Here is a 12,823-nt window from a genome sequence, read left to right on the forward strand (position 1 = left end):
CTAGTTTTCTAAGCCTTCAAGCCAGCTCCTACTTCAGGAACTTTGTATCTTCTATTCCCACTGTCTAGAACTTTCTTCCCCTAGCTATCCTCATGGTCAATCCTTCTTTGAGATCTCTCAACAAAAATCCAAATTTTAATAAGGTCTTTTCTGATCACATCATATAAAATACCAAATTTGCCTTAAACTACCTTGTATTGCTTTATTTTTTTCCACAAAACTTATCACCATTTGTTCTTTATATATTTATTTGATTGTTGATTTCTCCTCCCTCTAGAACAGTGATTTTCAACCTTTTTTTTTTTTCATGTCACAAACACACACTAATTACTAAGGTCAGTGCCCCTGACTAAATACAACCATTTTCATCTCATGGCACAAGTAAATTAGTTATTAAGGAAGAAGAGGTCAGGGCCCCTTTTTCTTTAGTAATTAGTTTATGAGTGCGTGAGAAACAAAGGTTGTAAGCTTCATGTAGATACAGACTTTTTTGTTGTTGTTGTTACAGAGACAAGAGAGAGAGAAAGACAGAGAAACAAATAGGGACAGACAGACAAGAAGGGGGAGAAATGAGAAGCATCAATTCTTTGTTGCAGCACCTTCGTTATTCATTGTTTGCTTTCTCATATGTGCCTTGACCAGGAGTCTACAGCAGAACAAGTGACCCCTTGCTCACACCAGTGACCTTGGGCTCATGCCAGCGACCTTTGGGCTCAAGCAAGTGAGCCTACGCTCAAGCCGGATGTGTCTGCACTCAAGTCGGTGACCTCAGGGTCTCAAACATGGGTCCTCTTCATCCCAGTCTGAAACTCTATGCACTGCAACACCACCTGATCAGGCTTGACACAGACTTTCTATACCAATTTCAATATTAACTCCAGAGCCTAAAATGGTACTTGGCACATAGGTGTTCAGTAAATATTTGTGAATGGATAAATATATTAATTATAAGGAGAATTAGGCATTCACTCCAGACTATTCCAACATCTATTTCCAGGTTGCACAGGTGGAAAGAAAATCAAATTTATCATGTGATCCTGAGCAAGTCACTTAAACACTGCACCCTCGTCGTTTTATTATAAAATCACTTTAATTGGTTTGATCATGCAAAAAAGAAAACTGACATTAATTCAATGACCAATACAAGAAGCTTCCAATTTTCCCATTCTGTTTTACCCACATTCCTGAGCTGGTGTGTATAGAGACCCACATAGGATGGCTAAAAATAGAGTCCTTCTACTTTGTTGCCACCTGCTTCCTATAGCTGTAAGTCCATCTGTTCCTATAAGTAATAGTCTCTGAGCTTTATCCTCTTGAATTATGTTTTTCCTCTCTCATTTTCCTCTCCCATTTCTTTATTCTGCCAAAAAGACTAACAGTCATTGCACTTTCTTCCTTACCAGGAGTGGCCCCAATTTCATTCACGTGTCCATCCTCCCCATATGACTGATGTTAAATCCTGATTAAGAATCCAATTAGGATGATTCTGTTTCCTTTGCTAGCAACTGCTTTAGGCATGTGCATATCACCCAGTTCCCATTTATGAGCATAGTCTGCTGGAGGCTTCAGGAAAAGTTAACTTCCTAAGAGACACATAGAATCAAAGATCCTTCTACTATCAAATACGGTTGTATCTTCAACTGACGCTAGAAACTACATTTTGTAACCCTGAGGAAAGCTAGCCAGGGACAAAACCAGAAATAGCTGAGAAAAAATGATGGAAAGAACCTGGGTTCTTGATGCAATGAGCCAATGCACTCACAGCACTCGAATTAGCCTGTCTCAGATTTCTTGGTGCAGGATAACAGTGTTTTCTTATCATTAAGACAGGTGGGTTTGGCATTGGGAACCATTACTTGCATCCTTTCTGATACAAAGGGCTGTGCTCAACAGTAACACTGCGACAGCCCACTTGCACAAGTAATCTGTGTACAAGAGAAGCTCCATACCACATGCATAACTTTGCATCCTGAAATAGCTCTTTCCAATATCCATAAACTGCTTCCTCAGAATCAAATGCCCCATCAGGGGCATCTCATGCTGAGTTAACCAAGCTAACTTCTATGTAGTCTCCAGTTTGCTTGAGATATTAAAAAAATAAAAAAGACATCTGTTTCCTGGATGTGGCCCCAGAAAAGCTGGTTTACATATATAATAAGCCCATGGATAGAAATAACTAAAATTTTTATTACATATTGTGACCAAAAGCAATGATCATTGCTTATTATTATTATAAGATGAGATCTAGAGGACAAAATTTATCTTGAACTTTGTAGGACCTTTCCATACAATTGGCTCAATAGAATCTCACGGATAAAAATGAAACCGTCATATGACATTTAAAAAAAACCCTACAGATATGCAAAATTCCAATCATTGTGATATTTTTAAGTTTCAGACATTCTGAAATCTCTGAATCAAAACCATTCTAATATAACTATTAACTATCTCAATGACAACCAAACATTTATCCTCTCATAAAGTATTGGCAGCACTGGGTTTTTTCTCTTTTTAAAAACAGCTTGGAGAAGTTGACTAATTACCTAGACTTCCTTGTTTTTCCTGAGTCACTGCTGAAATCGAGTTAAAATAGTAAAATTCTGTTTTATTTCCTATTTTTTGTCAGCTACAACTCAAGTCTTGTTTTGGTAAAAGCTAAGGGGTTTCTCCTAGAGTTTGGCTTAATAATCCTTACTCAGGAAGCCTCCAGATGGACATCGCAGAGATGCTGCTTCCACTTTTTGTTTTCAATTTGGACATGCTGCGTACGACCTCACTGATGTATAAAACATCAGTACAAAATGGAAAGAACTTCTTTTGCATTTTGCCTGCATAGACCCTTTTTATGATGAGCTGAGATGTTTTTCCACAGGCAAAAGTTTTCCAAAAGAAAAATCATAAAAAATAAAAACCTAAACTAGGATAATTTAAACAGAAACTTTGCGTTCAGATTTTCACAGAGTCCTGCATAAAAAATTAAGAGGATGCTGTGAGGTTTCTAAGAAAGCAAAGAAGTCTAACTAGAAGGGTACTTTTGAGAAGGTCTAGGGGATGTTCAGATTACATGGTGCTGTGTAAATCAAGGTTTAATCATTATGAGTCAGATTATCAGAGATGCCCTACCCTGATTTCAGAATTGTTCTCATAATTATCATACTTTCATGAGAATAATAAATAAGTTATTAGGTGGATTTTTCAAATGTTTTAGGTGGATATTCCAAGAAACAGAAGAATAATAATGTAAAAATGTTGCCTTCACAAGATTTCCTTAGATTATGAATATCTAGTTCAGTAACTGTTTTGACAACATGGATTTATGAGGGTGTTTTTTATTGTAGTTTTTCACTTAAAAAATCTTCAGAAATTCACGTAAGTAGTTCATCTGTAGTAGAACAAAATCACTGTGAATTTCTTTGTAAAATAATAAAATTAATAGTCCTGATTCTTATCTTTCCTTTATATGGGGTGATATGTTTCTTTCTATTGGGAGTTAGTTTCCTGACCCTAAAATTCAAGGAACACAGAATACCAAAAACAATACTGAAAAAGAACAATGTAGTGACAATTATATTTTCTAATCTCAAAACTTACTACAAATCTACAGTAATCAGGACAGTGTGGTATGAGCAAAAGAATAGACATATAGACCAACGGAGCAGAACTGAGAATCCAGGTGAGGCCTTTAGTGGCTGAGAACGAAAGTATGTGTGCCCATAGCAATTCCAGGAGTGGAGAGAACAGGTCTCTCTCGAAAGAGAGAGTTGTGTTCAACTTGCTGGTAATTTAATGTAATAATGGTTACATTAAAATTAAAGATTTCTGTTCAATGAAACACACCTTGGATTATGTTAGTAGGCAGAAATCAGAAAAAGAAAAAATGTCAACAATGTTTATAACTGATAATTACTAATATATAGAATTTCTGTAACAATTCCAACCCCCAAAAAATGGACAGTGTATATGAACAGGTGATTTACAGTAAAGGAAACCCAGGCAACTTCTCATCAGCTACTCAGGTACTTGCTAAATGAATGTTCAAAGTTGTCATGGCATCAGAAGTCAAGGCTAGGCTATGTATGGTTCAACAACATAGCTGATGTGAGGCTGCCATTTCGGAGTGCACAAACTGCAACCCCAGGCTGCAGTGCTGAGCACCCCAAATGGCACCATTCTATGAGTCTACTAGCCAGCTACTTTGTGGTATGTTGATTACATCAGAGCCCTTCCTTTGTGGATATAACAACAAGTTGTTCTAATGTAATGCACAAGTATTTTAGAAATGGATTTTTCTTGTATTTACTCACTGCTTCTGCCAGAACCACCATTGTGGATTTTTTCTTTTTTTGTGTGACAGAGACAGAGAGAGAGAGGGACAGATAGGGACAGACACACAGGAAGGGAGAGAGATGAGAAGCATCAATTCTTAGTTGCAGCTCCTTAGTTGTTCACTGATTGCTTTCTCATATGTGCCTTCACCAGGGGGCTACAGCAGAGCGAGTGACCCCTTGTTCAAGCCAGCAACCTTGAGCTCAAGCCAGCACCATAGGGTCATGTCTATGATTTCACGCTTAAGCCAGTGACCCTGCACTGAAGCTGGTGAGCCCACACTTAACCCACTGACCTTGGAGTTTCAAACCTGGGTCTTCTGCATCCCAGTCTGACACTCTATCCACTGTGCCACTGCCTGGTCAGGCCACTGTGGATTTATAGAAAGTCTTATTCATCATAATTATAGAAAAACTATTCAATTCACACAATATTACCTTTGACCAAAGAAACTAACATAACAAAAGAAGTACAATAATGAGTTCATATCAAAGGAATTCACTGGTCTTAACACAATCAACCATCACTTAGATACAACTTACCTAACAAAATGGTGAAATGATTTATGAAGAGTCATTATCAACCAATTAAGAGCATTCTGTAGGCCCTGGTTAGCTGGTTCATGGATAGAGTGTCAGCCCAGTGTGTACATGTTCTGGGTTCGACTCTCAGTCAAGACACACAGGAGAAGCAACTATCTGCTTCTCTCCCTTTCCCTTTCCCCATTTTCTCCCTCTCCCCCTCCCAAAACCTGTGGCTTGATTGGTTTGAGGTAGATCGGGGCACTGAGGAAAGCTTGTTGGTCCAAGCCTCAGCTTAAGATGCTAAAAATAGCTTGGTTGATTTGAGCATCATATCCAAACAGGGGTTGCTGGGTAGATCCCGGTCAGGGTGCATGTGGTAGTCTGTCTCACAATCTCCCCTCCTCTCACTTAAAAAAGAAAATTCTGAAAGTTTGGAGCTATGTCTTATAAAATGTTATTGTATGCTTTGAATAAGTGACTAACACATGGTACTATTTCTTCCATGACCAGAATACAGGGGTCTAGAAATCTGTGACACTATTTCATCTGGTGACCCCCTAACAGAAGTTTTTCTTTGCACCTTCACAACTTTGTGCTCTGTTAGTTTAGAGGTCCTAGTTCCCATAGAAGGAATGTTTATACTAGTAGACACAATTGTTCCATTGAACTGAGAGTGTCCACAACCACTTGTTCTCAGGCCATTAAGCCAATATGCAAAGGGTGGGATTGTTCTACTGACTAGGATGAGTGATCCTGACTAACAAAAATAAATGGTGCTATACAATGCAGGTAGTTTCAAGAGGAGACCCATTGGGATGGCTCTTAGAACTTCCATTTCCACAGGTGAAGTTAATGGAAAACTAATTTTATTTTTAAAAAGGAAGAGCCACAAAGAATTAAAACTTTTTATAAATAGAAGTATGGGCCTTTTGGCCAGACAAAGAACTAGCTGAGATGCTAGATTAAAGCCAAGTAGTAGGAAAAAAAGTTATAGATATCAGCTATAGCCTTGGGACAGTTCAAGAAACACTGAAAAGGAGCAGCTATACATATTCTCTTTCTTGCTTATTGTATATATTTCTGTTTCTCATTTAGTGCTTAGGTGACTGAAATACAGGAGTCATTAGTTACACATACTTGGAGACAATATCGATTAGAAAATTGGGTCTCCTTGTGAGCGGGGTGGGGAAGAATCTTGTGAAGGGTAGTTGCAACTTATTAGGCAGAAGCATAAAATTCTTGTATGAAACTTCTGATACATGTAGAAGCATATTGTGCCATTGTCCTTTAACTCCAGATTTCCTCTTCTAGATCCTGCTTTGTAAAACTAGGGCTGAGACTCTTCAGATTATTTTGTCAGTTGGATCCTTATTAGAATCTGTCATAAAGGGGGGCCTAAAGGGAGACTGCAAGGTGGGGAGGGGCAGGGGCACTTGTTCCTTTTTATTTGCTTGTTCTTCTTGTCAGTGTCACCCAAGCAAAAGCACTTGACTCTGGCAGCAGCGCGGTGTTTCAACCTCCAACAGTTTCGGCTCCCTGAAGCAGCCTCTTCAGTCCGGCCCCTCTCAGAAGCACCAGCGGCAGCTACCAATGTGTCCTAAGTTTTGAATGTCAACTCTTCAAGACCATTCCTCTGATTCTAGGTATTAGCACTAGTTGAGTAGCACTCCCTCTTCAGAAGTCTGAGTCCCAGCTCCCTGGGATGCCTCTTTCAAACTAAAGTTTTAATAGCTTCAATTTTTATATTTGTTCCCCTAGCCCTACTGTTTGCTGCAATTACCTCTTTTTTTTTTTTAGCCCTTAATTTTTGTATTTTCAGTTGTGCGGCCAACTTCTGTTGAATTTTCTGTTGAAATACCAAGTGTGTTTTTGCTTTTACTTACTGGAGCTTGGCTGGTACACATATGATGGAGAGCTATGCAGCAATGACAAGCAACAGATTAGATGGACACATAACAACATAGATATGTAATAAATACATAGTACTGAGTGAAAAAAGTGAAAGACAGATGATATGTAATGCAATGTCATTTAAATAAATTAAAAATAATTCCTTCAGAAAAGCAATATGCATTTTCAAGAATGCATACAAAAAACATATTAGAATCGTGACAGAGACAGAAATTGAAGTGACATATTAGAATAAAGGAAGTGGAAGAAAAGGGAGGAAAAGAGGGAGGGGGAGAGAAGAGGAGGAAAGGGAGGAAGGAAGGAAGAAAGGAAGATAGTTATGAGAAGGGCTTCGCATTAACCAATGATGTGCCATGAACTGAGAAGTATGATTAACTCAACCTTTTGCCCTTAAAAATATGAAAAACATGAGTCATGATTGTTTCAAACTCAAGTGACAAAAACTCAAACTGACTTCAAGGGGGAAAGTGATTTCTTGGCTTATAAAAATAATTCAAGGGTTCATTTTAGGCACATCTAAATCCATAGTCTTGATTATATCATCTTCTAGGACACTGCCTTTTCTTCTTCTTTGTATTGGCTTATCTTAAGCATATTCTGTGCACAACAAAGTTCCTATAAAAATGAAGGCTTATACTTTAGTATATGTGGTAATCAGAACTTTAACTTTTCTCATTATTCTGACCAAAATTGTGAAGTATATGTTCAATGGCCCAGATTGGCCTGCTCTGAGGGGTGCACTTCCTGAAAAATCACTGTGGGAAACAAATATTTGTGTTGGTCTATCATAATCCTTCTTTCCAGGGAGTAGGGACAGGCTCATGGTACATATTACTAACTCTTCAATACAAAATCAATCCCATTAAAACATTTTCAATACTGCTTAATTATGCATAAAGGATTCTACTGCGGTGCTGTTTTTCTAGTAGAAATTTTAAATCTGGGTAGATCTCAGAGGTAGAGCTGGTCTTTAAAGAAAGTACACAAAAGGTGACTCATGGCCATGTGTCTATATTTGAGGAGTTCCACAAATTCCTCTTCCCTAAAATATCTTCCCCATCTGCCAACCACAGTATTAAACTTCAGTTCAAGATTCATTGTTTTGCAGAGCACAGAAGTTGCCGGTTCAGTCCCCAGTCAGGGCACACACAAGAACAGCTGGATGTTCCTGTCTCTCCGTCTCTTTCTCTCCCTACTTCACTCTAAATAAAATAAATAAAAATAAAAGATCCATTGTTTGGGGTCTATGATATGGACCTCCTTAGCTGTTTTGGGAAAACATGTAAATGCCTCCTAGTATTTATCACCTTCTAACACCTTGGTGTTGATTGCCTTATCAGATTGATGATGACAATGAAGACAACAATGAGGATGCCTAGAGTGAAGAGTCTAAGTGGGTTAAAATGTCACAAAGGGCAGACTGGGAACCCGTGTGGCCAGGATGATGATAGGAAAAAGTGATCAGAAGGATGGCAGGTGATAGGACACTTGAGATAAAACCTATCTAATTCACAATTTCTTTTGGTAACAACACTCCAACACCATTTAATTACATCTTAGAAGGGGCATCCTGTGAGAGGATGTATGGGAATCTCATTCCTTCCTGTAACAAGGCAAGTTTCATGTTGAAAGCATGGCTGTAGAAGAGCATCTGCCCTAGGTTTGCAGGGAGAGGATGGTTGTTTAAATAGAAGGTGGTCAAGCCTGACCAGAGAGTGGCGCAGTGGATAGAGCGTCGGACTGGGATGCAGAGGACCCAGGTTCAAGACGCGGACTCATCTGGTTTGAACAACAACAACAAAAAAGTTCGCCAGCTTGGACCCAAGGTCGCTGGCTCGAGCAAGGGGTTACTCGGTCTGCTGAAGGCCCACGGTCAAGGCACATATGAGAAAGCAATCAATGAACAACTAAGGTGTCGAGCAACGAAAAACTGATGATTGATGCTTCTCATCTCTCTCCGTTCCTGTCTATCCCTGTCAATCCCTCTCTCTGACTCTGTCCCTGTAATACATACATACATACATAAATAAATAAATATAATAGAAGGTGATCACCAGGAAGAATCTCAAACCCTAAGAAATTTCTTGAAATATTTCAAGCTTCTGATCATCTAATAGTTAAACAAAGATATCCCTAGGACCTTTGTCAATCTGTTAATGACATGAAAGTGCCAGTGTCTAAGTGACTTTTTTTTTTTTTTTAGTTAATACAGTAACAGCGATAGCTTTCAATGTCTTTTGGGGCAAGACCATGACCAAATTTTGTACTCTTTTTACAAAGTTTTCTACCTCATCAGGCCTCATCTTCACAAAACAAATTATAACCATGTATAACAATACATTTTTTTTTTCAAAACCTTTAGTAAGTAGATGGAGGAAGAGAGAGAAAAAAGAAAGAGGATGGAAGGAAAGGAGGATTGAAAGGAGGGGAGGAGGGAAGGCAGAAAGAAACTCAATTAAACTCATTAGCAGTGTTTATCTGTGGAAAGGGAATGGGATTAAGATGAAGGTTGTAAAAAAGAAAAAAATTTATTCTGTGTATTTGATTGTTGCTTGACTTTTGTTTGCAGTGATCGTGTATTCATGAACCCTTTTTGTAATTTAGAATTTAGTAAAAATTGTACTTAATTGATTCTACAACTAAAGTGACATTTGTTCTCACTATTGGGATTAAATTTGAGAGAGACTGTGGCCTAGATAGATGCTGACCACCACATCGATTAAAAGCATACTCTACAAATGTTGCTGCTGGCTGAATTAAGCTTTAAAAATATTGTTCAAATGACATAAAGCCAAGCTGAATAAAAATGCAAAATACTTCAATTCTTTTTACATCCACTTTTTTTCATTTTTTCATAAAGAATGAACTGCTGTTCTTCAGAGTGTTGCAAAGATACAGGTTGGTGATGCTGCTTCCCTGCATGAGTTTCAGTTGGTAATAAATGGTTTTCTTAGAGGTTTGAGTTAAAGCTCTTATGTAAATAGAGAGAGGCTTACATAATGCTCTTTAAACTAGAACTTTGAAGACAATCTGCAGTAGGCATATGAAATCTGTCTGTGCTGCCAGTGGCATCTGAAAACTAACAAGAAACCTTCCAAGACGTGGTTTAAGAAAACAGGAAGAATACCCACGGTGCAAGCTTTTGATCATTTAAGCAAACCTCAAGCACGGCCAAACGTAAGGGGTGTGTCTTAGGCTTATAGTAATGCTACTAAAACCCAAGCAGCGCTGGAGTATCATTCAAAGTAAATTTCTCTGTAAAATTCTCTAGGGGCTAGAGCCAGGCCTTGGGCAGTTTCCCTTGCCGTAAGGTTAGTGCATCATCTCATGGAAGAAGCTAAACTAGTATTGATTTTTCAATTTCTGAAAGGAGTAACCATTTCGAGCTGAGGCACGCTGGGGGCGTGTGGGTGGGGTGTCTGTGTGAACACAAGTCAAACCGACAGCGTGGCGGGGAGCTGAGCTGGGGTGAGCTCGCGGGGGCTCCTCTGACCTAAGAGCGGGGCTGCAAACTTCTAGCCACAGCAGCTGGGACGCTGTAATTCTGCAGACCTGCCGGAAGAGACGTCTCTTCGCCGAGAGAGAGCGTTCTGTCTTTTTCTGGGAGGCGGGACCTACAGTCCCCTACCTGAGTTCATTGCACTCCACCTGTCCCCTGCGTTCTCGCGCCCACCCCTGTGAGCCCGCCTGCAGGGAGGAGCGGCGCAGGGAGGGAGGGAGGGAGGGAGCGAGCTCCGGGTTGAAAAAGTCGCCAAACTTCCCAGAAGCCCGGGTTCCAGCCAACCGCGTGCAGGCGCCGCTCCGGGCCTGGGGGTCCGGCCCCGCCTCCCGCCCCGCGGTCCGCCCGCCGCGGGCTCCGCGCGGGGCGCTGGGACCCCGGCCCGCCCCGGACCGGGGGAGGCGGACCTTCAGGGCGGCGCTGAGAGCGCATCGCCCACGGGGCTCGGAGTCCTCCCGGCGCCGGCCCAGGCCGAGCTGGCGGCGGGCAGAGCGCTGGGAGCGGCCGGCGGGACCGGCTGCGGGGCTCGGGGCCCCGGCTGCGCCTCCCCAGCCCCGACCCTGTCTTGTCCGCCGCCGGGTCCCCGCTTCTCCTCCTCCCGGGAAGGGGACCCCGCAGGCACAGCCCCGCCTCTGCCCGCACCTGCTCACTTCCCTAACCCCCTCCCCGCCACCAGCACGGTTTACGGCGGCGCAGACTCGCGGTCGCGGCCGCCTGTCCCGTCCCCCAGGAGCCTGGAAGTGGCTGAATAGAAACACTGACACGTGAAAACTCTATTCTGAGTGACTTCGAGTCCGCAGCCTTGAGGTTTTAATCTTGCTGGGCTCGTACTACCGGGGGCTCGGGCAGCTGTCCGAAAGGTCCCTGACATCCATTATTATCCCCAGGGAAGGTGAGGCGGGAGGAAGAGGCAGGAGGAAGCGTGCGAGGTCTGGGGCCGCACAGAATGTACCAGAGAAAACTCCCAATCCCGATCCCGGGAACTGAAGTCCTGGTGCATTGCTACCAAACCGAATGTGCATGGCAGCTTTCTTTGGAAACCTGGGACCCCCTAGTTGTGTCTTAGGAACAGAGAGAACGGAGGCGCCACTGCCGACCATCTGTCCTGGGAGTTGGGGCGGGGGGGGGGCGGGTAAGTGGGGGGGCAGTTACTGTTCGACCTAATCCTGCCCTTTCCCTGCCCCCTTTCATCAGCAACAGGTTTTCAGATATGAGACCCGGACACATAACCACTCTCACCCTGTGGCCACACCCACCAGTGTTCAACCCAGACAGGGTCAGACAGAGGCCGGATTGGCTTCGCTGGCGTGGGAGCCTGTGGCTAGAATGGTGTGAGATTTCTAAACGTCAGGGCACTGCTGGGGATATGACAGACAAACCTCTTCACGAGGAAAATCGGTGCTCTTCTCTTAGCCTTTGGTTGTTTCTTCCTTAAGAAAACCTGTTTTCCTTTTCAAACGTAACACTGAGAATCACTTACATCCTTGCACTTCTGGTTTAGATGTTTCTACTCTAAAGGGATCTGTAGTGCTTTTAGGCTGGACTTTCCCCCCTCCCGCGTCCTTGCAGGGTTCTTCTCTCCTAGTTTTCTTGGCCCGACACATGAGTGGTGGCCCAACCTTTTGGGGACAACTGCAATAGGTCCCTCTGATGCTCCAGGTTTACTTGGGGGCCGCCCACCAAGCAACCTGCTCTCCTACTATCACAGTCAGTAGGGAGGTGGAAAACAAGCTTAATTCTGTATAATCTGAGCTCCAACCTGAGGGCTCTTTCTGCTGAAGAGGCAACGGAAGAAGAAAAAGAAAGCAGTGGATATTGTGGCTAGACACTCAAACTGTGACCTCAGAAAAGGAAAACCCTCAACTACTTACTGCCTCTCCCCATCATGCATTGTATTCCTGAAACCTGGGAATGAAAGTGGAAATTGTTTGATGTATGAGGAGATGTTATCTAATTAGGGCGTAAGAAATTTAATCTTTCCAGAACGCAGGTCATATAATTAATGTTAATTTAACGCTCAAATTCTCAGTCATTAATTTTTATTCTCTTAAATGCAGTTTGGCAGGGGCCCCTGATCCATGGCAATGGATTTTACTGGATGTGAGAGCACACTTGGTCTTAGGAATGACTCACCCTAGACCTTCCCATCCCAATAACAAGATCACATCGTGTATGCATTATTAAGCCCTGTAATTGAACGGTCCATAGTTTGCATATCAGACTATTAAAATAATGTGTTTCGCTTTTCTCTGGACACGTATTGTTCAAGCCTTTGCGAATATGTGGCGATTCTGATAATTATCCCCAAATTACTGCTAATGTTCTCTTCATTAACATGATTTCTTTCAAGCATTTTTTAAAATGTGAATATTATTATGAAATAAGGAAGTTCTTACTAAGTTATGTGAACTTTTTAAAGGGACTTGACACTGAGGAGGAAAAGATATATTTGAGTGGAGGAGGAAGAGAAATGTTTTTCAATATGCCTTTCAAATGGCTTTCTCTAGTCAAATATGTAATAGTTTTCTCTCTAGTTTTTCTGACAACTTCTAGGCTTAAGGCA

Source organism: Saccopteryx bilineata, chromosome 1, assembly GCF_036850765.1.
Source record: "Saccopteryx bilineata isolate mSacBil1 chromosome 1, mSacBil1_pri_phased_curated, whole genome shotgun sequence".
Lineage (NCBI taxonomy): Eukaryota > Metazoa > Chordata > Mammalia > Chiroptera > Emballonuridae > Saccopteryx > Saccopteryx bilineata.